Source organism: Ursus arctos, unplaced genomic scaffold (assembly GCF_023065955.2).
Source record: "Ursus arctos isolate Adak ecotype North America unplaced genomic scaffold, UrsArc2.0 scaffold_3, whole genome shotgun sequence".
In the NCBI taxonomy this organism is placed as follows: Eukaryota; Metazoa; Chordata; class Mammalia; order Carnivora; family Ursidae; genus Ursus; species Ursus arctos.
Genome location: NW_026622985.1, coordinates 22,423,364 through 22,449,189, shown reverse-complemented (window position 1 = coordinate 22,449,189; position 25,826 = coordinate 22,423,364). Strand labels below are relative to the sequence as shown.

At 32.4% G+C, this 25,826-nt stretch overlaps 1 long non-coding RNA gene across 1 annotated transcript in view; it reads right to left on the bottom strand.

Annotated features, from left to right (window-relative positions):
• Nucleotides 1–25,826, bottom strand: part of LOC130541846 (uncharacterized) — a 296,885-nt gene that overhangs the window by 20,141 nt on the left and 250,918 nt on the right. Inside the window, exon 3 of the long non-coding RNA XR_008956463.1 lies at nucleotides 20,549–20,639. This is a non-coding gene — a long non-coding RNA (uncharacterized LOC130541846). The remainder of the gene's footprint in view (nucleotides 1–20,548; nucleotides 20,640–25,826) is intronic.

Sequence of the window (25,826 nt, the reverse complement as noted above, 5' to 3'; positions counted from 1 at the left end):
ATTTTATGGATAGTTATGCTCCTCCTTTTCTTTCCTGGATGTTTATACAAAATTTTACTTGCTGTTTTATTTTAAGATCAATCTTGCCAGATGCTTGTCTAATGTATTATTTATTTAACAATTTCTGATTTTATCTTTACTTCTAATTTCTCAAGGTGCATTTTATGAAGTTTTTCTAATTCTTAAGTTGAACCATTAGTAATTAATTTTCATCCTTTCTGTTTCTAAAAACAGTGTTCTCATTGCTTATCATTTCTAAATATTCTCTTTCCATTATGATTGTTTCTTTAACCCTAATATCTTTAGGATGATTTTATTATAGCCATTTATTCAGTATTTATTTACTATTTGTTTATTGCATATCCTAATTTCTATGCCTTTCCCCACTCTGTTTCCCTTATTAGTTTAATTTTTATTTTTTAGAGAACATTAATTTTCCATTAAAAACAAAAATAGAGCAACTAGTACAAGGGGAACTCATTGAATAATTAATCTAAATTAAGCAAATTAAATTAATCTAAATTGGAAAAGCATATAAATTCCCTATTCCTGAGGTATTTACATTTACTTCATTTATTGAATACTGTTGTAAAAGAGCTTGTATTTCTTCTCTTATTCATGTTTTCATCATATTATAATATAGGCAATTTGGTAAAAAGTTTCACAAGAAATATAATGCAAAAGAAATAATATCATCATCCATTAATACCTCAATGATTGTCACTCCTTTATAATCATAAAATGCACCATACTTCTAAGAAAAAAAGCAAAGCTAGCAAAAGGCAAGAAACCAAGCTATTTCAAAGTTATTTTGCTCCTAATAATTCCAGTCAGAGATAAGGGTTGTGTGCTTTTCTGATAAGTACTAAAGTAAAGCAATTTCCCCTGACACTTCATATAAGAGAGCTATTCAGTTAGGATGACATGCTTCTTATTTCAGAATATTTTATTTTAGTGATGTTGGTATTTATCTGAAGCAGGGGATGAATGCAAATAACTTTCTTTCAATATTTTGAATTAGCAATATTTTCAGTAACAACTACCACTATACTTTCAGGTAAAAATTAATGCACATTTATGTTGCAAGAACATAAGTTAATAATTTTACGTCCTATTTTACAGGCAAACACTTTAATTTTTTAAAAAACCTTATGGTGCTTATATGTTTAAGGTATCTGGAGTAATTACTTACAGAATTCATTATATAATTTAGTGCTATGTTTTTAATATAAAAACTAATTGCAAGAAGAGTCTACTTTTAACTTTTGGATGTAATTTAATATGGAGGAATTTGGAGCCTCAAATTTCAAGTCAAAATTCAAAGAAAAAGTACATAATTCTGACTATTATTACAGATAATAAAAATGTAAAGCTATAGTGGTTAATAGGCAGTATTACCATTTACAATATAAAACTTCCTTCCATAAATGTTTCACACCATAAAATATAGTAAATTATAGTAAATTATGTAATAAATTATATTAATTTATATGAGTATTTCTGACTAATACTTTCAAAAATAGTGTATGGTATATCACTATATTATCTTTATCATAAATTCTATAAAATCTGACTCAGAAATAAAACATTTAAGCACATTTAATTAAAAAATATGTTATTGTTTCTTCATACAACTTCCTCCAGATTATGCAGCACCTTTACAAAGAGCATTTATGCCAAACTACAGGCTATTTTGGGGGCTTAAAAGTAACAGTGACCGCCATGAAATATTCATTTTAAATAAAATATACTTACTATGACTCTATAAGACATTGTTAAATTGTTAATTTTCAGATAGTTTATTTGAGGCTCAGCATTTCAAATTCTCACTTTAAAAAATTACTTATTGTGAAGAAAGAAGTATAGCGTTTTTTCAGTCCAAGGTACTAAACTTATACAGTCTGTATTTTAATATGATCATGAAGGTCTAAACACTTAGAGTGAGCTTTCCAAATCCAGAATAAAAAAGAAGCCTAGAATTTGTTAACTCTGTTTTGTGAAAGTGTCTGGTCATTCCATCCATCTGAAGGTGACCTGGACAATTCTATTTTTAGTTACTTTTTTTTTTTTAACTTTAATACTATAACTGTATTTTAACGGATGCCTGCAACATAGCTAAGCAAATATCTTTAAGGGAGAGGGCCACTTAGTGAATTTATTAATCCTCAGGGCACCAGAAAAGTAGTCATTACTATTTACCATCTGAGTTCAAGGACCCTATTTATTTATATTTTAAAGTCATTTTGCAAATATTTATATTCTTGAGCATTTTTGGAGTACAGTTGAGGAAGAATCTCTTCCATTTTAAATGAAGTTTAAAAATAATTTTGCTGGGGCGTCTGGGTGGCTCAGTTGGTTAAGCATCTGACTTTTGGTTTCAGATAGGGTCATGATCTCAGGGTCCTAAGACTGAGCACCTTGTTGAGCTCTGGGCTCAGTGGGGAGTCTGGTTGAGATCTCTCTCTCCTTCTCCCTCTCCCCCTACCTTTCCCCACATGCACACACACACACTCTCTCTTTCTAAAATAAACAAATACATCTTTTAAAATATTATTTTGCCAATTTAATACTATAAGCACCAAGAGGGTAAAACTATTTGGTTTATTCACTGATGCATTCCAAGTGTCTAGCAAATCCTTTTTACTCAATAATCATTTATTTAATTTATGTATAAATAATACATTTTAGGTAGCTGTATTATTGAAAGAAGGAAGAAAGATGAAGTACAGTTTCTGAAAGATTTTTTAAATAACTAAGTTATTTTTTAACCTTTATAAGAAGTCAGATATTATTCTTTTTTTAAACATTTTGACAAAATTATATATAAATGGAAGCATTGTATATTTTCAAAGTTTGCTTAATAAAGTCACTGGATAAACATATACTCTCAGCTATAACCTTGGTGTTATGTACTATTTTTCATGTACTTAGAAACAGCATTTTCAAAAAAAAAAAAAAAAAGAAAGGAAGAAAGAAAGAAACAGCATTTTCACAGGCATTTTTGTCTTGTCATGTAGGTCAAAGAAACCTAAAAAAATTTGGGGGGAGGTGTCCAGAAACTTCCAAAATAGCTTGTATAGATAGAAACACATGTCTTTAGCTTATATGTATATTTTAAGACTATTTTTTTCCTTTTATTTTGAAAGCGTGTAACATCTTGGACATGCTTTTTGTGAAATTTCACTATATGGCCAGAATTACCTTATATTTAATTTCTACCTTTCTTTTTAATAAGAAAATCCATGAATGTTAAGAGCCAATGCACACATCTGTTATTTGGCATTTATAAAGTTCATCAGAAGCACTTATATTTTATGTGTCAGTTGGGACGGTACCACATTAGCCCTGATTTACAAGTATCATCTATCAAAGATAACACCTGCAGCAACAAAAATATCACACAAGGTCACTTTTTCTCTTAATATCTCTGCTGCAAATTTATTTGTTTTATGAAGTTTCTTACTGGTGTTTTATTATTTTTGTCATCAATACTTAATCAGTAAGATATGAGTCTACATCTTCATTATGCTTAAAGGGCCATATATACATAAATTATATAATATATGAATAATGTATAAGATATATATGCATATTTAAGTTTTTCCTTAGTTATGTATACTTAGTATGCCTATTCATGTATTCTATAAGTTTTATGGTACAGCAATTTGAATGCAGCTTCTGGGAGATTGGCTAACATCAGCCATTTGTGGGTTATGTTATAATGAATATTTACTGAATACTATTATATAGGTGGGAGTACTTTGAGGTTTTTTTTGTAGTAGGATTTTGTACTTGGTGCTAACATTAGCACGCTAAAATTTTACTTTATAGAAATAATACTGTGGATGTTTAAAGCCTTCAGGGTAAAATGTTTTGATGACTTAAAGAATCAATAAAGAATGACTTTAATAAACTTTCCATGATTGATGGAGGGTGAGAATATCTCTCCTTGAGAAATGGTGCTAATAGTGTAGCTCAGGGGCTTAGTATTATACAGTTTGGGAACCCAATCTTGGAGAAGTAAATACCCTTACAGTATACCTGCTCCAAAAGGTTTGCTGTCCCTACATTGGGTTGTATTGACCGTCAGTAACTGTAAAGAATCTAAGATTTTACTCTACTTGCAAGCTAAGAAATTAAGAGTTTTACCTTTTCATGGATGCTGGTAGAAAATATGAGACTCTGGGTCACACTAAAAGGAATTTATTATTTGTAGCATAGCAGGAAGTAAAAGCGTCATTTTCATGACAATTCTCCCCATCCCTCAAGTTCCTAGGATGATGTGGAGTAGCCCAGACGGATGTTGAACATGCAGTGGGAACCATGCACTTAACTCAAACCTTCTATCGCGGGCAATAAACTTGTCTGAACTTTGCCCCAGAGGGACAAAGGCTCTCAAGGCTGTTTGCTATCCACTCATCTTTGATAACATGGTCAGTGCCTCTTATCTCAAAATTGGGCAGAAATGGCAGAGAACCATGGAGAATTATCTCTCGACATTGACTGCCTTAAAGATTTTCTTTCCCTCGGGACTCTTGCCCTTGTTGGTATATAACTTTCAGCCTATTATCAGGAAACGGTTTTTCTGTCAAAAGGATAGTGAGTCTCAGAGAGATAAATACATGACCCCACTTGTAAGAGTTACCTTTTTCAGGTTCACAAAGGATCTCCTTATTAAAGGAATAAAAGGTGTATTTATTGCCTCTGAATATGGATATATTTTCTAATTTGAAGAAAAATAAAGATTTTTAAAAGGATGACACCTTAACTGGGATGACCTCACTGATATTTCAGATGTTCTCTAACAAGCTTCTTACTATGTCTCACTCTTGATGAATCTGAGTTTACCACTGATCCAGCCACTAGGGAGTTCAAAACAAGGCTTGGAAGGAGCTTGGGAAATTATAAAATTACTCCACAATATGACAATGGTTTAATGAATGGTTAGTATAGTCAAAATACCATGAGAAATAAGACATGACTTCTTAATATTGTATAACATTATTCAGGAGATAAGCTTTTTAAATGCAAGAAATTGAATAAAAGTATTAAGTACCAGATTGAAATGGTAATGTTATAAATAACCATGTGAATAATTGTTAAAGCTTATGTTAGCAAACAAGCCTGCTGGAAAGAATTCATGTAGGAGATTAGTGGTAAAAAATACCCTATTGCAATCAAGTAGTTAGCTCCTACTTTAGCATCCAATACATATTGGGCCCTCAGTGTAAATTAATTGGTTAAATGAATGGAAAAATAAATTAACTGCATACATTATCTGTATTAGTGATCAAAATTGCCTCTTCTTTCAAATAACTTAGAGGTTCTATAGCAGAATTTCCTAGTGGTTAACTATGCACTTCTTTCACAGCTCTGTAGGGATAGAGCTCATTCTCCATAGCTTCCCAAAACATCTTATACCCATTGTCAACATACATTGCCTACTTGTGAAAGGTATCTCATCCAGGATTAGTTTAAAAACACCAGATTTTTCTCTTTCTTTCCTTCTCCACCTCAAGAGAGAAAAATCTCCAAAACAATTATAATTAAGAAAAATATTTGTTCTCTAAAACCAAACCAAACACTAAAGCCCCATTGTAAATGGTCACCATACCCCACTACTTCTCCAATTTCCATTCCCAAAAGAGTGGGAAGAGTGAGAACTAATAATAGTTCTGTGAACACATACGTTAAAAAATAATAAAATCACGTTACAAAATTTATTCTAATATTTACGTTATTCACCTAATAGCTTATCTTAGAAATATTTTCAAGCGGTTATATACTTTGTAACCAGTACAGTATTTTTTAAAGTTATTTTTCCCTAATTTTATTGAGAAGTAATTGACATAATCATGTATAAGTTTAAGGCATACAGCATGATGATCTGATTCACGTATATTGTGAAATGATTACCACAATAGGTTCACCTAATATGCATCTTCCAATATAGATACAATAAAAAGAAAACAAAAAGAAAAAAGGGGGAAACGTTTTTTTCTCCTTGTGATGTGAACTCTCAGAGTTTACTCTCAACTTTTCTGTGTATCATCCAGCTATGTTAGCTATAGTCATCATGTGGTACCTTATATCCCTACTACTTACCGATCTTATAATTCAAAGTTCGTTACTTTGGTCACCTTCTTCCAAGTGCTCCTCCCCACACCTGACTCACTTTCTCTGGTAACCAAATTCTAATCTCTCCCCCCCCCTTTTTTTTTAAAGATTTTACTTATTTATTTGAGAGAGAGAGAGAGAACAAGAGAGAGCACAGGCAGGGAAGAGAGGGAGTAGCAGGCTCCTTGCTGAGTAGGAGCTCGACGCAGGGCTCAATCCCAGGATCCTGGGATCTGACAGACAGCTTAACTGACTGAGCCACACAGGTTCCCCAATAATCTCTTTTTCTATGAGTTTTTTTTTAAGGTTCTACATATAAGTTAGATCACACAGTGTTTTTCTTTCTCTGTCTCACTAAGCATAATGCTCTCAAGTTTCATCCATCTTCCAAATGGCAAGATTTAATTTTTTACAACTGAATAGTAGTCCATTATGTATATATATACCACATCTTTTTTTATTCATTCACGTTGTGGCAAATGGTAGCATTTTTTTTGTTTTTTATGGCTGAATAATATTTCATTGTATATGTGACATGACTTTACCCATTCATCCATAATGGACACAGGTTTTTTCCACATCTTGGCTATTGTAAATAATGATGCTATGAACATGAAACATAGATATCTTTTATAGTCAGTGATTTTGTTACCTTTAGATATATTCCTAGAAGTAGAATTGCAGGATCATATGGTAGTTCTATTTTTAATTTTTTGAGGATCCTTCATACTGTTTTCTATAGTGGCTGCATCAATTTACAATCCCATGAGCAGTGCACAAGAGTTCCCTTTTCTCCACATCCACACCAGCATTTGTAACATCTTGTCTTTTTGATGATGGCCATTCTAACAGGTGTGGCTTTCATTCGCATTTCCCTAATGACTGGTAATGTTGAGCACCTTTTCATGTACCTGTTGTCCTTCCGTATATTTTCCTTGGAGAAATGTCTGTTCAGGTCCTTTGCCCATTTTCAAATTGGGTTATTTTGTTATTGTTGTTTTTTTGCTATTGAGTTGTATGAGTTCTTTATATGTTTGGATATTAACCCCTTATCAGATATTTGCAAAAATTTTTCCATTTTCTTCCAGTCTTTTTACTTTGTTGATGGCTTCTTTTGCTGTGCAGAATCTTCTTAGTTTGATGTAGTCCAACTTGTTTAATTTTGATTTTGTTGCTTGTGCTTTAGTGTTATATTCAAAAAATCATTACCAGAATCCATGTCAAGGAGTTTTGTGGAGCTATTATGTCTTGCTCCCTTGCTTGGAGAGAAGGGGGAGGTGGGGGGAGGTGGAGTACTGTAGGTTACTCTCAATTTTCCAGACTCTGTGATTGGGAGGGGCCAGAAGCTACCCCCTGCCTTGGCTGTGAATTAATCCTCCTGCCTGTGCTCAGCATGGGGCAGCTCCATGCCCAGTACTTGCCTTGCCCTACGGGTAATCACGTGCCTGCCTCTTGGCTGAAGTGCCACTGGGCCACACAGCTTCAATTTGTCCCCAGTCCTTCTGGTCAGATGGGGCTGGAAGGCACTCTCACTATAGGTGGAGCCATGCAATGCAGTCAATGTGTAGCTGCTCTTCTTACCCTTCCAAAGCAGTCTGTGTTGGTCTCTGTGGTGAAGAGGGGTGCTTCAGCCTCACTCCCACGCCCTAGGACTCTTGCGGTGGTTATCTTTTTCTTGAATAGTCGTTAATGGTTCTTCTTGCGAGCAGAAGCAAAGTTGGAAAAAACTTATGTTGCCATCCTGGTGACATCACACAGTATTTCTCAGTAGAATTGTTAGATATTGCAGAAAATGACTTTTTCATCTTCATAGCATTTCAACATTTATAATTTCTAACACAAAATAAGTATCTTTAATAATCAAAAGGATGAGATAACCACTTTATGAAAATTGTCTAGCCAGTAGGCTATTAGTAGCACCTCTTCTCCACTCCATTGTTTTAATTTACGGTTTCTTGTTCACGTATGAAATTTAGTTAATCTCAAATGCCTATTGCAAATTGTTGCTGTTTTCTGTGAATTGTTTGCATTTTTTTCTTAATATGTTTTGCAAATACTCTGTTCCAGTGAATAGTTTTACTTCTCATTTTATATAATTTGTACTTTATTACAAAATTTTCAATGTTTAGATAGTTAAATGCATTAATCTTTTCATTTGTAAATAATCCATAGACTATCTAATTTAGCAAAACCTACTCTACCTTCAACAGTAAGAGTATTTACTCATATTTTATATTTATGAGTCATACTTAAAAATGTAAACATTATAAATATTAAATTAGTCTTTAAATTTTATTTTAATATGCAAATATCAAGAATGTTGATTTTACGTATGGTATAGGGTTGTCATTAATTTTTCTCCAAATCGATAAACAATTATACAAATAATATAGATTTAATTATATATAATTTTTCCTGCTTATTTGAAAACAACCATATATTCTGAATATATATGTATGGGTATATTCCTTTCTGCCTTAATGATTTCTTTGTCTATTCTCATAAAATATCACATTACTCAGTTGTGTAATTTTATATTTTGTTATGATATGAGGTAGAATAAGCTCCTTTTCATTATTTCGTTTTCTGAAATATCACTGACTATTCTTATAAATTACTTTTCTGCATGAACTTTAGAATAAACACCTTGAGATTTATTTTTGAATCATATATATTATATATATATATATACACATACACACACACACATATATATACACACACACATACATGCACATACATATCTTATTAAGATATTGACTAGAACTGTATGGGTTTTATAATTTAATACAAGAACAATTAATCTCTTCTTTTATATTGAGTCTTTTTCATTTTAAAACATGATCTTTCTCTCCATTCACTCCTTTTGGCCTTCAATAAAGTATTTTACATCTCTTACTATGACTATTTGTAAGTATTTTGTCATTTTAGATGCTATTTTCATTGGGATTTTTTTCAGTGCATTTTCTAGTTGTTGATTATCACTGTTATCTATGGGAAAGATACTGACTTTTGCATATTATTTTCCTACTTTACACATTACTAGATTATTATATTAGTTATAATAACACCTCTTTGATTTCCAGGAATTTTCTAGAAACACTGGCATTTCTTTTGCAACTTGAGAGTTTTATCTTTTCTTCTCCTTAGTTAATTTTTTTTTAAAGATTTTATTTATTTATTCGACAGAGATAGAGACAGCCAGCGAGAGAGGGAACACAAGCAGGGGGAGTGGGAGAGGAAGAAACAGGCTCATAGCGGAAGAGTCTGATGTGGGGCTCGATCCCGTAACGCCGGGATCACGCCCTGAGCCGAAGGCAGACGCTTAACTGCTGTGCCACCCAGGCGCCCCCTCCTTAGTTAATTTTTAAAGACAATCTGTTATCTTTGTATTAATTGGGTCTTCCAGAATTAGGCTGGGTATAAGGAAGAAAGTATATGGGAGAAGTGTTAATTATTGTGACAAACCTACAACTTTCAGGTATAGCTATGACGGAGCACCTATTTGTAACTGGCTTAGTGAATGAGATTCAGCAGAGTGCAATGCAGGAAGCAAGTTACTAATTTCTATTGTTCATTCATCTTATGGCAGCAAAATCTTTCAGGTCAAATTTAATTTCTGTTCCTTTTTTTGTTTTAATTTTTGAGCACTTTTTTTAACATTAAAAAATCAAGCCAATCATTATTTACAGTATCTCTTTTCATATGCCCTATACATAATGCAAATATCCCCAAAATAGAGTCATTGCAAAACCACTCTACTCAATAAATTTATTTATTTTATTTAAATTCAATTAGCCAACATATATCATTAGCTTCAAATGTAGAATTCAATAATTTATCAGTTGTGTATAATACTCTGTGCTCATCACATCACATGCCCTCCTTAATACCCATCATCCAATTACCCCACCCCTCTACCCACCTCCCCTCCAGCAACCCTCAGTTTGTTTCCTATAGGTAAGAGTCTCTCATGGTTTGTCTCCCTCTCTGATTACTCCCCATTCAGTTTTCCTTCCCTTCCCCTATGATCCTCTGCTCTGTTTCTTATATCCCACATATGTCTACTCAATAAATTTAGAAAAGTTGGTAAGATATCTTCACAATCACAAATAAAACACTATTTTATCGGAAATAATTTGTTTTCTCGTTGAAGCATTTAAGATCAAGGCTGGTTTCATTCTAAATTCAGGTGTGACTAATCAACTAAGGAAAGAGATCATAAAAATTCCAATGAACAAAAACATTTTCTTCTCCATAATATCTTATATTCTTAACAAGTAATTTAAAAATTTTTATTGTAGTAGAACTCACATTTGTTACTTATTCTGATCCCAAACTTAAGAGAAAGGATTAATAGAGCACGGTATAATGAATTGTATGTCACTAGAACTACTTTACTATTCAGATGACTATATATCAGCTATTAAAACTCTTTTATATCTCATTCTGTATTTTAATATTACAACACAAGCAAAAATCCTTGTAATAATACATAAGTGATAGCTATCATTTTCCATAATAATTTTACAAAAACTGTCATTATTGCCAAAATTAGTTTTTTAGTATTTTTTAAAATTTTACTAATTTTCTTGAGTTATTTCTTTTAAAATTTCTGAACATGTATAAGTAAAATAATTGCTTAAAGCTGTTTGTCCAATATGATAGACACTATTTCCAGTGGTTATTTAATTTTATTTTTTGAGAAAGAGAGAGTTGGGAGGAAAGGGGAGAGAGAGAGAGAGAGAATCCTCAAGTAGACCACCTACATGCCCCTCTAGTGGCTATTGAAATTTAAATTAAAGTTAAATAAAATTTAAAACTCAGTTCCTTAGTCTCACTAACCATATTTCACATGCTCAATAACCACTTGTGTCTTGTGTTTACTATGTGGGATAACACAGATATAGAACATTTCCATCATTGCAGAGTATTCTATCAGACAGTGCTGGTTTCCAGTATGGCAAAGCTAGCATGTGTTTGTTACTTATTATAGATCGATGTATTTTTTTATAGTTTAATAGTTCATTAATATGTCCTGTAGAGATTAAATTAGTGAGATTTAGTGTTATAGTGGAAAATAAAAACTATTTTCAATTTTAGCCCCTTTAAAAAATAGCTTCAGAACTCTCTGTGTAGAACATCAGAATCCAGGAGAAAAACAGGGGAGGGGACTATCAGGAGCATAATAAGGAGAGGCCACTTAAAAACTCTCTCACATGATGATATTGGTCTTTTTTTTTTTTTAAGTTTTTATTTTAATTCCAGTTAGCCGAATTGTATTATCTACAGGTGTACAATATAGTGATTCAACAATTCCATCCATCGCCCAGTGCTCATCACAAGTGCACTCCTTAATCCCCATCACCTTTTAAACCCATCCTCCCAGCCCCCCCCCCCCCCCCGTAACCATCAATCTGTTCTCCATAGTTAAGAGTCTATTTCTTGGTTTCTCTCTCTCTCTCTCTTATTTTTCCCCTTTGCTAATTTTTTTCTTAAATTCCACTTTTGAGTGAAATCATATGGTATTTGTCTTTCTCTGACTGGCTTATCTTGCTTAGCATTATACTCTCTAGCTCCATCCATGTCATTACAAATGGCAAGATTGCATTCTTTTTTATGGCTGAATAATATTCTGATGATATTGGTTCTTAAACTACTTGGATTCCTCATTCATCTATTCATTAATTCCACAACGATTTACTGAGAACCTATAAGTGTCAGTTATTATTATAAATGCTAAGGATAAGCAAAAATAATATGTAGAGAATGTTATATGGTAGTAAATGCTAAACCAAAAAAAAAAAAAAAGTAGGGAAGTAAATGGGTATTTGGGATTGGGGAGGGATGCCTGTCTTAAATAAAGTTATTGGAAAAGCTCCAATCAGGGGATATTTGAGTAGGGACATGAAGAAGAACCTACTGTGTTCCTGGCATTGACTCAATACTAGATTCTGTGTTAGACTCAAGAGTACTGTTGTTTTAGGCATTATGCTAGACTTTGGAACCACAGAGAAGGAAAGGGCTTTTAACTGATCCTCAGCGAAGCTTAGGGAAGAAGATGAAAGAGAAGATAACCCATTACCATTCCACTTGCTAAGTGACATATTAGAAGTATGTGCATAGCAATGTTTCCTCATCCACTAGGTAGTATTTTTTTCTCCAAAGTCCTATTAAGTAAGCCTTATTAACAGTATTGAAAATAACAATCCATTTCCTTATTCAACATCAATTTTAACAGAAAATAATTAACGTCGAATAACACATTTTAAAAAATTTTTTAGTAAAAGTTGGCCTTATTGTGGATAATATAAACACTTTTAACTACTTTTCATTTTTTTTAAAGTCTCTATTTATTTGACAGAGAGAGAGAGTGAGAGAGCACAAGCAGGGGGAGCTGCAGAAGCACGCTGAGCAGAGGCTTAACCAACTGAGCCACCCAGGTGCTCCGCCTTTTCATTTTTTGAAGTTAAACCACCTTCCCTTCCAGGGGAATAAGGTAACATTTGACAAAGCTAATAAACATAGAATCAAAAATATAACAAATAAACACAATTTATGTGTCATCCTTTTTTTTTTGTCAAATATATCCTAATAAATAAAGGTGATAAAACACGGAATCTTTTTATAGTAAATCTTATCCTGACATGATTTATTATTTTTACAACTGTTTTAGAAAAAATGTAAATTAATTGAAATTTTTCCATTATTAATTTCTGATTATTTTGAATAACTCCAAAAGTATGATATTCAGAAATTTGTATTTTTGTTTTCATTTTCTAAACTGAATATTAATAATCTTAAAATAAAACATATAATTTTTCATGTACTTCATGATGGATGCCTTAGAAAGACTTACATGGAGAGAGATAAACACATCTATTAGTTATTTCCAATTAACCATGAAATAAATAAAAGGCAGATATGTGATTGATTACTAAAAAGCTGTGAGTAATTAGGTAATAGGCAAAAGTAATGTTATATATTCATAGAATATAATCTAAGAACATGATTTTGTTTGTATAAATTGATTACAAGCAGTTGAAATTAATATGACTTTCAGGTAAGGACACAATGTAAGGAGTTTTAAAGATAGCAAACATTTGAAAACAAAGAATTCCTTTCATTTTTTTATGTGACTATAAAAGGATGTCTTACTCTACTATATTTAAAGACCATTTCTTGTTTTGGATGAGACTTATAAACAAAAAAAAATGATATTTATTTAAAGCCTGTGTTTTAATTAAGCAAAGCTTTCAATGTAAATTAATTCAGCCTAGATTTTAGTCATGTGTAACATCATATAATTTTACTGTTATTTCTACAGTCCATTAGTTTAAAATTGATTCAATTTATGCTAACAGTTGAGTGATTAAATAATTTCCAAGGAAATTTTAATTATCACTGTGGCTGTTTTCTAGATATAAATTAAAAGGTCTTAAACACACACAAGTTGAATTAAGAAAAAGAACTTTTTAGAAAATTCAGAAACTATAGTGGGAACAAAAGTTTTTCTGTTCATTTACCATTTTTACGTTTAATTTTCCTTATTTTTAAGTCATAGATTAGTGTTGGAGCAAGAAAGATGGCTTGAGGATTCATCTATTTTATACCCATTATTTTGAGGATGGCCTTCTATAGGGCCTTTGCACATACTGGCTGTGCAACCTACAGTACTCTTTCCCTGAATATTAGTGTGTTTTGTTCCCTCACTTGATTCATGTTCCTTCTAAAATGTCACCTTTTAAGAGAGGATTTTCCTGATGACCATTATCCCTTACCCTGCTTTATTTTTTCCTTATACCACTTACTAACAATGCAGTATTCTTCACTTATTTCTGTGATAGTCAGTCTTCCTTTAACTTTGCCATGGGAGTAGGGTGTTTATTTTGTTTAAAATATGTATCCAAGGCCTAGATAAGGGCCAGGTAGTGTAAAAGATACTTATCAGATACATGATTAAATGATTATCTGTATATTTAGCTAGCTCATGCAGTCAGATGTTTCTCTATAGGCACAACTGATCTTCTTTTTTTTTTTTTTTTAAAGATTTTATTTATTTATTTAACAGAATGAGAGACAGCCAGAGAGAGAGGGAACACAGGCAGGGGGAGTGGGAGAGGAAGAAGCAGGCTCCCAGCGGAGGAGCCTGACATGGGGCTTGATCCCAGGACTCCGGGATCACGCCCTGAGCCGAAGGCAGGCGCCCAACGACTGAGCCACCCAGGCGCCCCTAGGCACAACTGATCTTACAGAATTCAGTTTCAAAACAAAGGAAAATAACACCCAAAAGCAACTGACTAGCAAACCCAACTCTTTCCATAGTTTCAGGAAATAAAATATTGGATTTAGGTGCATCTCCTCATGTCAATATGTTGATTTAGGATTATTCAAAATTAGATATCCTTCATGATACCCAGATACCTTAATTATCAAAGAGTGTCTTTAAGTTTCTCTCTTAATTTTCTTTATCCAAGTTTCCATATTTTTCTAGGCCTTTCAAAACACTTCAAGGGGTACCTGGGTGGCTCAGTCAGTCAGTTAAGCCTCTGCCTTCAGGTCAGGTCATGATCCCAATGTCCTGGGATCAGCCCATCTACGGGCTCCCCTGCTGTGTGGAATCTGCTTCTCCCTCCCCGGCTCTTGTGCTCTCCCTGGTACTCTCTCTCCGGCCTCAAATAAATACATAAAATCTTTTTTAAAAAGGCAAAATACACTTCGATATTAATAGTTCCTAAATTTGGTTATAAGCTTAGGATTTTATTTGCCAAAGTCATATTTTTCCTTCACAAATTATTTCCGTTTTTAATGTGTAGATGATTTTGAGTTTAAAGAACCCCTCTCCATGAGCTACTCATTTACCTGCCAGAGGATGAGCATTTTCTATGCAATTTTTTTTACAGCGATATGCTCCATGTTCAATTTCTTGACATAGGAAAATGCTTTCTTTAGAGTCTTTACTTCATGGCCAAAATGTTGGAGGTATGGTAGAGTGAAAAAGAATATATTATTTAATTAAAACAATCTGACGTAAAATTTCAGCTTTTCCACTTTAAAGATTTTGAGACTCAGTGTCTACATTTATATGGAGTGTGAGAAGAAATACTGACCACATACCAGGCTGTTATCACACACACACACACATACACACACACACACACACACACACACACACACACACACACTCGATATAAAAATTTCTTGAAACAGTTCCTGTTACAAAGAGAACGCCTGATACATTTAATATACATTTAATTCTCTTCTTTCCCTATCTCCTCTCATTCTCTAAAAGTGCCTCAAGTAGCATTTTCTTGCTGTGGTCTTAAATCTCTGAATTCAACATCATCTCAAATTTGTTATGACAGAAAACTTTTAACATCTATTGCCTTTACTCCAGGTCTCTGTCTTAGAATAAAGCTATTATATTACCTTAATTTGCTTATCAAAAGCATTTGTTTCCTAACATGAAAAAGATATATCAGGGGGACATCTGGGTGGCTCAGTTGATTAAGCGTCTGCCTTTGGCTCTGATCATGATCCCAGGGTCCTAGGATCGAGTCCCACATTGGGCTCCTTGCTCAGTGGGGAGCCTGCTTCTCCCCCTGCTTGTGCTCTATCTCTCTCTGACAAATAAATAAATAAAATCTTTAAAAAATAAAGATATACTAGAAACTATGGCTATAAAACATAATATAAGGCACAGTACCTTTTAGAAATGAACCAAAACCATAGAAAATGGGAAAGAGGTTGAGGAGAGACTGAAAATTAAATGGAAGGATATTGTAAAATACAATATACCATATACAATTTAAAAATTATGAGAGAAAAACAGAATAAACACATGGATAGCTATATGTGTGCCAAATGCACAGAACAACCAATTAGGACAATACAATTTGTAGAGTGTTGTAATGTTTCACAGAGAAACTGAAACTGGACAGGCACAGAGGAAAAGTAAGATTCAAATGGATGGAAAGGAGACAGGTCATTTCAGAGACAGAATAAAGTGAAGAGATAAGAATTTCAAAGCTACCAGAAATGTTTTTGTTTTTGTTTTCTATTTTGAGGCATTTCCTATAATTTAGTGATTCCCCAAACTAACGTAATATGCCAAGTGAGCTGTATCTTTAATGGATCAAAACCCGAGTCACGTGAACTCCCAGAGATGGATAGAGTAGAGAATACTTAAGTGCTTTGACTTGTACAATGAAGCCCCTCGATTTTGTCCTTTTTTTTTTTTTTTAAGATTTTATTTATTTACTTGAGAGAGAGAAAGGGAGAGAGCACGAGTGGGATGAAGAGCAAAGGCAGTGGGAGAAGCGGGCTCTCCGACCATCAGGGAGCCGGATGCAGGGCTTGATCCCAGCATCCGGGATCAAGACTTGAGGCAGATGCTTAACCAACTGAGCCACGCAGATGCTCCTTGATTTTGTCCTTTAAAAAGACATTAAAATTAAATGTAACTAGCAAAAGAAATATTTTGTTTTTAGAAAATATGAAAATTCCCCCAACATTAAGTTGCCATTTTACTATTAAGCAGGGTTAAATAGATATGCATGAACATGGAAAGTACCTTCCGCCAGCAAAATTCTAAGGATAGGTTTCCTTATACCTTCATTAAAAGACACTGTAACTGAGAAACAGCTCTATCCTTACTAGCCTACAAATTGATCATTTCAGAAGAGAATGTCAAGCAGATATGTGAAGTCAGACATTCAGAGATGCGTCTTCTTAGGGCTCCTGCTCCACCCCTAGTCTGGAAATCTGGCCTCAGCATAGACAGCTGCTCCTTCTCCAGGCTATAGTTTTCTTCTGTTTTCTTATCCCCTGTGCATGGATTTCCTTCATTGCTATACCAGCAAAAATTGTTTTTGCTCTTACCTCCAAATTAAGGCTTTTATTCCATAGAGAAACCAGTCTTCGTTTGGTTTGGGTATCAGAGTAAATATTGTCTCTTCTATTTTATGAAAGATTTTGCATATAATTAGTATAATTTCATCTGTAACTGTTTAAGAGAATTCACCAAGGAAGTATCTAGGCCTCGTGTTGTCTTTGCAGGCAGGTTTGAAAATACAAATATAGTTTCCTTAATAGTTGCATGAACTATTCAAGTTATCTATTTTTTCTTGATTGAGCTTTGATAGTTCCTTGTTTTCAGGGAATCTGTCCATTTCATTTAAGGTGTTGAATTTATTGACATAAATTTTTCACGATGACTTACCCCTTTTCTAAGTATCTGTAGAATATTTATTGATGTCACCTCTCACATTCCCTTTTGATGTCTTTTTGACCCACAAATGATTTTAAAACTTTTTACTTAGGTTCCAAATATTTGGGGATATTCTAGGTATGTGTCTTAAATATCTTTTGCTCTATAACAATAAAACAGTTCCCATACATATAAGTACAATTTTTTCCAAGCCATTTATTTATTTAAGGAATTGGGTTAATCATTCTGGGTTAATCATGTTCCGCAACCTGTATTGGACTAATTGCTCTCTCTTGATACTATTCGACACGTGCTTTCTTTCCGTTATATTTCCTGGTATTAAATCTAGAAGTTTGCAGGTTCCGACTCAAATTTTGGCAAGAATAATTTATAGGTGGTTTGCTATCTATCTTTACTATTACTTCATGGGCACATATGGCCTGGTTTTTCTAAGATAGATCAGTGTTCTCAGTTGTTGTTAGCCAATCCATCCATTATTAAGTTCACCAGCAACACTTCATGTGATTTTTATAGCATCTGTTAAGAACTATGCTGTAGATCCATTATTTAATTTGGCCATGTAAATGATGATTTTATAGTTCTGTGTTTCTTTATTATTTGGATTTCTATAAAGGAAATTAACCTTAGCAAATATTTGGATACCCTTAAACAGTTTATATTATAAAGTAGTCTAATTTCTTCTTTTCTTTTATTTGCCGATTTGCAGAATAATGAGTTATTATATCAGTACCCTGTAAAAGTAGAGTAACTACATAACTTAGCCTCCAAACTGAAATATTATTAGTGAAACAAGGTGGTATTAAGAATTAACCTAATACGATAGTCATCGAGAATATTCCAGGCAAACCTAGCCAAAGGTGATCCGTGAGTATTTTTTAAAATTTGTTGATTCCTATGTACTTTATGTTTTACTTCATTGCAATCATTATTCTTTTTGATGCCCCAAATTGTTTTATCTTTGACCATGCAGAGTCATTTCAACTTGGCTCCTGTGTCCTTTTAAGATGATCTCATTAGTCTTGGATACATTCCTTGCTTTCTTAGATAAGACAGATCGTGTTCATCTTATAAGGAATATATATATACTCCTTCTCCCGGATCTGAAAACTCAGTAATTTTTCTAGGTATCCTTGTTTCTTTTAGTGAGTAGCAGTGTGATTGCTCACTAAAAGAGCTATAGAATGTGATTGCTTCTGTGTTGTCATTGCCTTTATGCCTTCTCAATGAACAGAACTTGGGAAGATGAACTTTTTAAAAAGTGTATGCTGACATTTTTAAATCAAAAGAAATATTACTTGGATTTTACTTAACTTCTTTATTTTATATTTGCTTTTTCTTTTAGTCTAAAAATACTGATTATATCCTAGCTTTGTATATTACCTATATTGTTTACTATAATATATATTCACTTAATACCAATATTTTTACTGACATTGAGTATTTAATTCAGTTTCAACTTTCTTTGGTGACATTTTCAATCCTTAAAGCATATCCCAGTAATAATGTCAGTTAAAATACCGTGTCTTTAAATCATGTTAAATAATACTTGTCTGAGTGGTTATGTAACAAAACTGATGTGGGACTTGGGGGTATTTTTTAAAATTTTATTTTATAATTTATGTAAAAAGTTTAAGTTCCAAATTCAAAACTATAAAACAAGATATTTTAAAAGTTGTAGCTTATCACTTAGTTTGTTTCTATTGTTGCTAATCTCCTAAAAGATAACATTGCTAAAACCAAAGTAATGCTGCAATATTGAAACTAGCATTATTATATCTATTGACATATCAACACATAAAAGTACACCCCTAATATGGAATGACTATCTTAAGTGTCTCTGATCCCATTCTAGTCATAAGCAACCTTTTTCCTTGTCTCCGTTACATATTTATGTATTCTATGCTAGTTCCCGTAAACTTGGGTCATTTTCAGGTGTCTACTTTGGTAGGCTACTTTTAGGAATATCTCTATAGTTTTTCAGATACTAGTCCTTAACTTTAGGTTATTTTATCGCAGCTCTTTGTACAATGGCTGAGTTCACCAAGCATATTTTTTTATTTTTGCTATGTTCTCTTCTGACCCTATGGCTATTGTACGGATTTGTAGAAAGCAGAAACTACTGGATGTATGATTCTCCTTTGAGAATAAGTGAATGCTAGAGATGCTGAAAATGCCATTTTTAGAGCTGTTTCATGCAAAGGGTCATATGCTATAAAAATAATGTCTCCCAAGAAACCTTCATTCTGAAAAATTCTGCTGCATAATTCAAAGTGGCTACCAGTATCTGCAATGAAACTCTGGAGGTGTGGGAAAAGATGGGTCCCAATGGTATAGCTTACCTTAGTAGTTGAACTTTCACTTTGTAATATGATTTTTTCCAGTTCATTTTAGATGATGGGTGGGGAAAATAATATGTCTCTATAAGAGTTAATACTGTGTTCATTCATATACTGAAATAAAATCTTTCGGAAAAGATAGTAAATTTCAGTTTAGGAAATACTGTAGTAAAGAAAACTATTAAATTTTATTTAACTGATTAATATTCAAACTTATTTGACCACAGAATTTTTTGTTCTTCTTTATCACATGTTAATATGAAGAAGAATTAATGTTCCACAGAACACATACATTTTGTAAAGGCTGTATTAAATGAAGTTCAACAGGTACATTTATGATAAATCTTAGCGGGGCTTCCTAATTGCTACTGTGAATCAAGAATCCTCAAGCGGGCATACAGTATATAGACCATATTCCAAACTCCTTTATGTAAGAATAACTTTTCTACATGAAACTGTGAAATATTTTTGGGGAGGGGTAATCATTCTTAATTTTCACAATTTGTTTCCCTTTTTCTTACTCAGAGAAGTTCATATAACTTCTACATCATGAAATGCAGAGAAATATTATTTCATTACTTATCCTACTTATTATTAATACATTTAACTTTTTAATTGAGGTACATAAAGAATTCTGCCTATTTCATAAATGTAAAGTTCAATAAATTTTAACAAACTGAGCCTACCTGTATAACCAGTCTCTAGCTCAAGAAATAAAACATTATACTTACCTATTAAAGGAAGGAAAAATACACATTTCCTCAGAATTTCCAAGGCCACCTCATTTTCTTTAGAAGAATAGTAAGCAGTGAGGTAAGGAGAAAATTCTATAGAAATACTGCCAAATTGTACCAGATGAACTTACCCTAGGTTGCAGAAATTGGAGTAGAGGTTTTGCTTATCAGCTGCACTGACAGTCACACTGTAGATCCATACTCCTTCCCAAAGCTTTAGATCTAAGAAATTGACCAGCAAAAATGTGGAGTAAATACTTTAAGTGAAATTCATTCAACCTGTCTTTCAGCAAATGTCCCTTGCACTATGGCTATTTCTCTCTGTTCCTTGAGCTTTTGTATAGTGACAGTGGGGTTGGAGATGTAGTGAAAAATACAAATATTTGTTCATAGAAATGCTAATTCATGGGAGAAAGAGGGAAAATGGCAGTTACAGACAGTATTCATGGACAGTGGTAGAAGTGGCGGAGGGGACAGTTCTCTTTGGAGCAATATCTGCATCACTTGTAAACATGGCTCTTTATTAATTTTTTTGTGTGCTATCTGTAATTGTCTTTTCTGTCTGTTTTCATGGTCATTTAAGGTTGATTTGGGAAAAATGAATGAGGTTCTCCCAATTATCACCATTTTAACTCACGCCGCTTATAATAGCTATAAAAATTTATATCTACTATGTTCTCACCACTGTGCTTAGGTATCAGACTATACCATCTCTAAATCTCACCTCAACACTGTGAACAGGTACTATTAGTCCCATTTTATTAGTGAATAAAACCAATAGAGAGACAAAGCACCTTGCCTTAAATTGTGCTGAGACTGCATGGAGAAAACAAGTTTTAACTCTACGTACATTTGGCTCAAAAATCAAGCTCTCTGCACTGCAACACGTAGTCTATAAAATCTTTTAGGTTCTGTGTTCATGAGAGCCACACTAGGAGAAAGGGATTGTTTTCATTCCACAGAAGTGCAATAGCAGAACCGGGGTTTGACCCCAGGTCAGTAGATTGTGGGTGCGTTACTCTGTCAACTAACCCAAGAGCATATTTACATATATGTTTTTCCTTTTTAAATTCAACTTTATAAAACCTCTTTCTACTAAGAAGTTAAAAGATTCACTATATCAAAGTAAAGGAAACATGATTCTAACCTTCAATAAACAATGAAAGCCCATGGTTTGAAATGGGAAGAGGGCACTAACATGTTTTTTATTTTTAAGGCACAGCCTAAGAAATGGTTTCTTGGACAAGGAGACAAAAGATTAAAGCTGGATTTGCATAATTCATCTTTGTTTCTATGATTGACAACATTAATATTTCTGTGCTGCAGTTAAGGATGATGTTCCTTTTTCAGATTTTAATATGTATTGAGATTAAGATACAATAGAAGTACATGAAAATAAATACCTGAAAATCATTAAACATAAAAATTATATCAGTTAGCATTGTGTACTCAAAGATAGATATATTTACAGAAATTTAAAACAACCTTTTAGTGCAATGAGAAACATATAAATTATACCACTTTTGGTTTAACTGTTTTAGTCTTAATTTTCTGACTTCTGTGGGGAATTGGTCTTATATTTTAATTGATTTTATACTTAATAAAGTTAACATGCCATAAAAGGAGGAAAAAGCCAAAAATGTTACTAATTTTGGACATCAGAAAGTGATGTGTAATTTATATATACACACATATATATATATATATACATATATATATATGATTTTCCTGTAATCATATTTTGGACATCAGAAAGTGATGTATAAATTCTATATATATGTGTGTGTGTGTGATATAAATTATATATATATATATATATATATATATATATATATATATATATATATGAGTTTTGTGTAATAGGACTGTTAATGATAGTTATTAGTAGACTCTAAAAAGGGAAGTTAAAATACAGCATAAACAACAGTTCTGTTGACTGGATGGTTTTACGTTTTGTTTATCAACAAACTTGACTTAGAAGTTTCACAATTTTATCAGCCTTATTCAGGTATATTTCCATATAAGAAATTGTACCCACCTAACATACATAATTTAAGTAATTGTGATAGAGATATACACTGTAAAACCACTGTTTAAATCAAGATACACATTTGCACCACCCTGGAAAGATTCCATGAGCCCCTTTAGGGTCCATTCCTCCCTTTGCACCCTGCCCCAGGGAATCACAGATGATTTTGGTTACAATAGATTAGTTTGCATTTTCTAGATATTTATAAATGGAATCAAATTGTATGAACTCTTTTGTAACAGGCTTCTCTCAGCACAATGACTTACAGATTCATACATATTGTTGTGTCTATCAGCAGCTCATTCACTTTTATTGTTGAGCACTATTCAATTATAAAGATAAATCACATTTTATTTATCCATGCATCCACTGATGGACTCTGGAGTTATTTGAAGTTTTTAGTTATTTTGCAGAAAACTGCTATGAATATTTCCATGTAAATTCTTCGTGTGGATATATATTATCAATTCTCTCAAGTAAGTAACTTCAGTAAAATAGCTGGGTTATTTGGTAGGTATATATTATGCGTGTGTGTGTGTGTCTGTGTTTAAAGAAGGTGCCAGTTTCCCAACGTAATTATACCATTTTACATTCCCAACAGCAGTGTATGAGAGTTACAATTGCTCCGTATCTTCACAAAACACATGAAATTTTCAGCCTTTACTATTAGCTCTTCTAACTGGCACACAGTGGTAACTTTTTAATTTTAATTGTAATTTCTCTGATATTTAATGATGTTTACATATTTTCATGTGTTTATCTGCCATGTGTATGTATTTTTGTGTGAGGTGTGTGTTCGATTATTTTAAATAGTTTTTAATTAGATTTAATTTTTAAGTTGTACAGTTTTTGTCTTCTGTTATTGGGTTTTAGAATTCTTATATGTTCTTCATATAAATCCTTTGTCAGACACTTGCAGTGTTTTTTCTCCCCACCTGCAGCTTGCTTTTTCATTTTTTTAATAGCATCTTTTGAGGAATAAAAAAGGAATTTTGATGAAAGCCAATTGATTATTTTTGTTTTTGTTTCTTATATTTTATCTAAATCCTTGCCTACCTCAAGTTCATGCAAGTAATCTACTGTTTTGTTTAGTATTGCTATGGCTTTTAGTTTTGTGTATAGGACTATGTACCATATCAAGTTGACTTTGGTATTTGGCATAGAGTAAGGATTTTTCCTTTTTATTCCATAGATACATCTAATTGTTCCAGCACTATTTGTTAAGGAGGTCTTTTCTCCCCAGTCAATGGCCTTGAAAACTTTGTCAAAAATCAGATAATCATATGTCATTCGATTTCTGTACTCCCCATTTTGTTTACTTGATCTATGCCTATTCTTTCAACTACACAACATTGTCTTGATTACTAGAGCTTTGTAGTGGGCCTTTAAATCATATAGTATGGATCCTCCAACTTTGTTCTTTTAAAAAATTGCTTTGGCAATATAGGTCATCTGTATTTCCATATAAATTTTCAAATTAGCTTGTCAGTTTTTAAAATGCCTTTAGGACTTGATTGGTATTGCTATGAGAAATATATATGTATTTATGTACACATATAAAAAACTTTAACAATATTGCATCTTCCAATCCATGAACATGATATATATCTTCACTTACTTAAGTCTTATTTAATTCTCTCATTCCAGTTTTATAGCAGTCAGTGTAGAGTTCTTGCACATATTTTATTAATTCGTTACATAAAAACATATTTAGGTAACAACTCAATGTGGTATTTTGATAATATTGTAAACTGAATTTTAAAAATCATGTTTCATTTATTGATGGCTAGTTTATAAAATCCAATTGCTTTGTTTATATTAATCTAGCATACTCTGACCTTCTAAATTTGCTTAATTCTATTTATTCTTTTGTATATTTCTTAGGATTTTCTACAGAAACAATTGTGCTATCAGCAAATAGAGACAACTTTATTTCTATTTTCCCAGTCTATTGCCTTTTATTTCTTGTTCACGCTTTATTTCAATTGTTACATCCTCTATTTCAATCTCAAATCAGAGTGGTGGAAGTAGGTATCTATGCCTTCTTTCTAATCTCATATGGAAAGCATTAAATATTTTACTACAACATTCAATATTACTTTTAGGTTTTTATAGATGCTTTCTACCATACTAAGAATGTTTCTTTTTATTACTACTTTACTGAACATTTTCATTGAGAATAGATGTTGAATTTTGTCAAATATTTCTTTTTTGCACCCGTTGATATGATCTTGTGATTTCTGTCTTCTCTTTTATTAGTAAAAGTATTTATCATCACAAAATAACCCTCTTTATCTCCAGTAGTTCCTTTTGTCTTGAGGAACATTTTTTTCTGATTTTATTATATCTACTGTTATATTTATCTTAGAATTATATATCTTTTTCCCTCTCTTTTACTTTCAACTTACCTATGTTTGTACATTGAAAATGAGTCTCTTTTGGATAGCATATATTTGAGTGTTTATTTTTTAATCTCTTCAGATGTTATGTGCCATATATAAGGAGTATTTAGTCAATTCATATTTAATATAATTATACTACAGTTGGATTTTGTTCTGTAATTTTACTACTTGTTTCCTTTTTGTCCATCTTATTTTTGTGTTGCTCTGTTCATTTTTCTTTCAATAAGTTATTCTGACTATTGGAGTAGTTTCCATATGTCGGCTTTATACATATGATTTTGTATTTTGTAATGGTTTCTCTAAAGATATATTATGTGTCCTTAACTTTTTACATTCTAATTAGAATTGATATTATACATGTTCATGTAAAGTGTAGAAATCCTATAATCATTGGCCCATTTACCTCCCTTGATATCCTTTATGTAGAATTTTCATATTTATTATGTCAATATACATTATAAAGTCTTCAAGGAAGTATCATAATTTTTGCTTGAAACAGTCACATATTTAAACATAATGAAAAAGTATATCCATATATTTATCACATTTTAGGGTATGCATTACCTCTTGACTGCCTAAATTTCCCTCCGCTACCTAAGAGTTTTATCCTAGAGTTTCCTTTAACATTTCTTGTAGTGCATGTCTTCATATGACAGTCTCTTAGTTTATTTTTATCTGAAAATACCTGTATTTTGCTTTCTTTCTTGAAGGATATTGCCACTACATATGAAACTCTGGGTTGGTAGTTGTTTTTTGTTTTTTGGGTTTTTTTTCCCTCATTACTTTCATCATGTTATTCCACTGCCTTCTGCCTTCATAGTTTGTGATGAGAAGACCACAATCATTTGAATCATAGTGTGCCATATTTTTCTGGATTCTTTTAATATTTTCCTTATATTCTTGGATTTCTGCAGTTTGGATATGATGTGCCTAGAGAGAGTTTATTCATTGTATTTGGTCTGTTTTGAATTTGCTGCA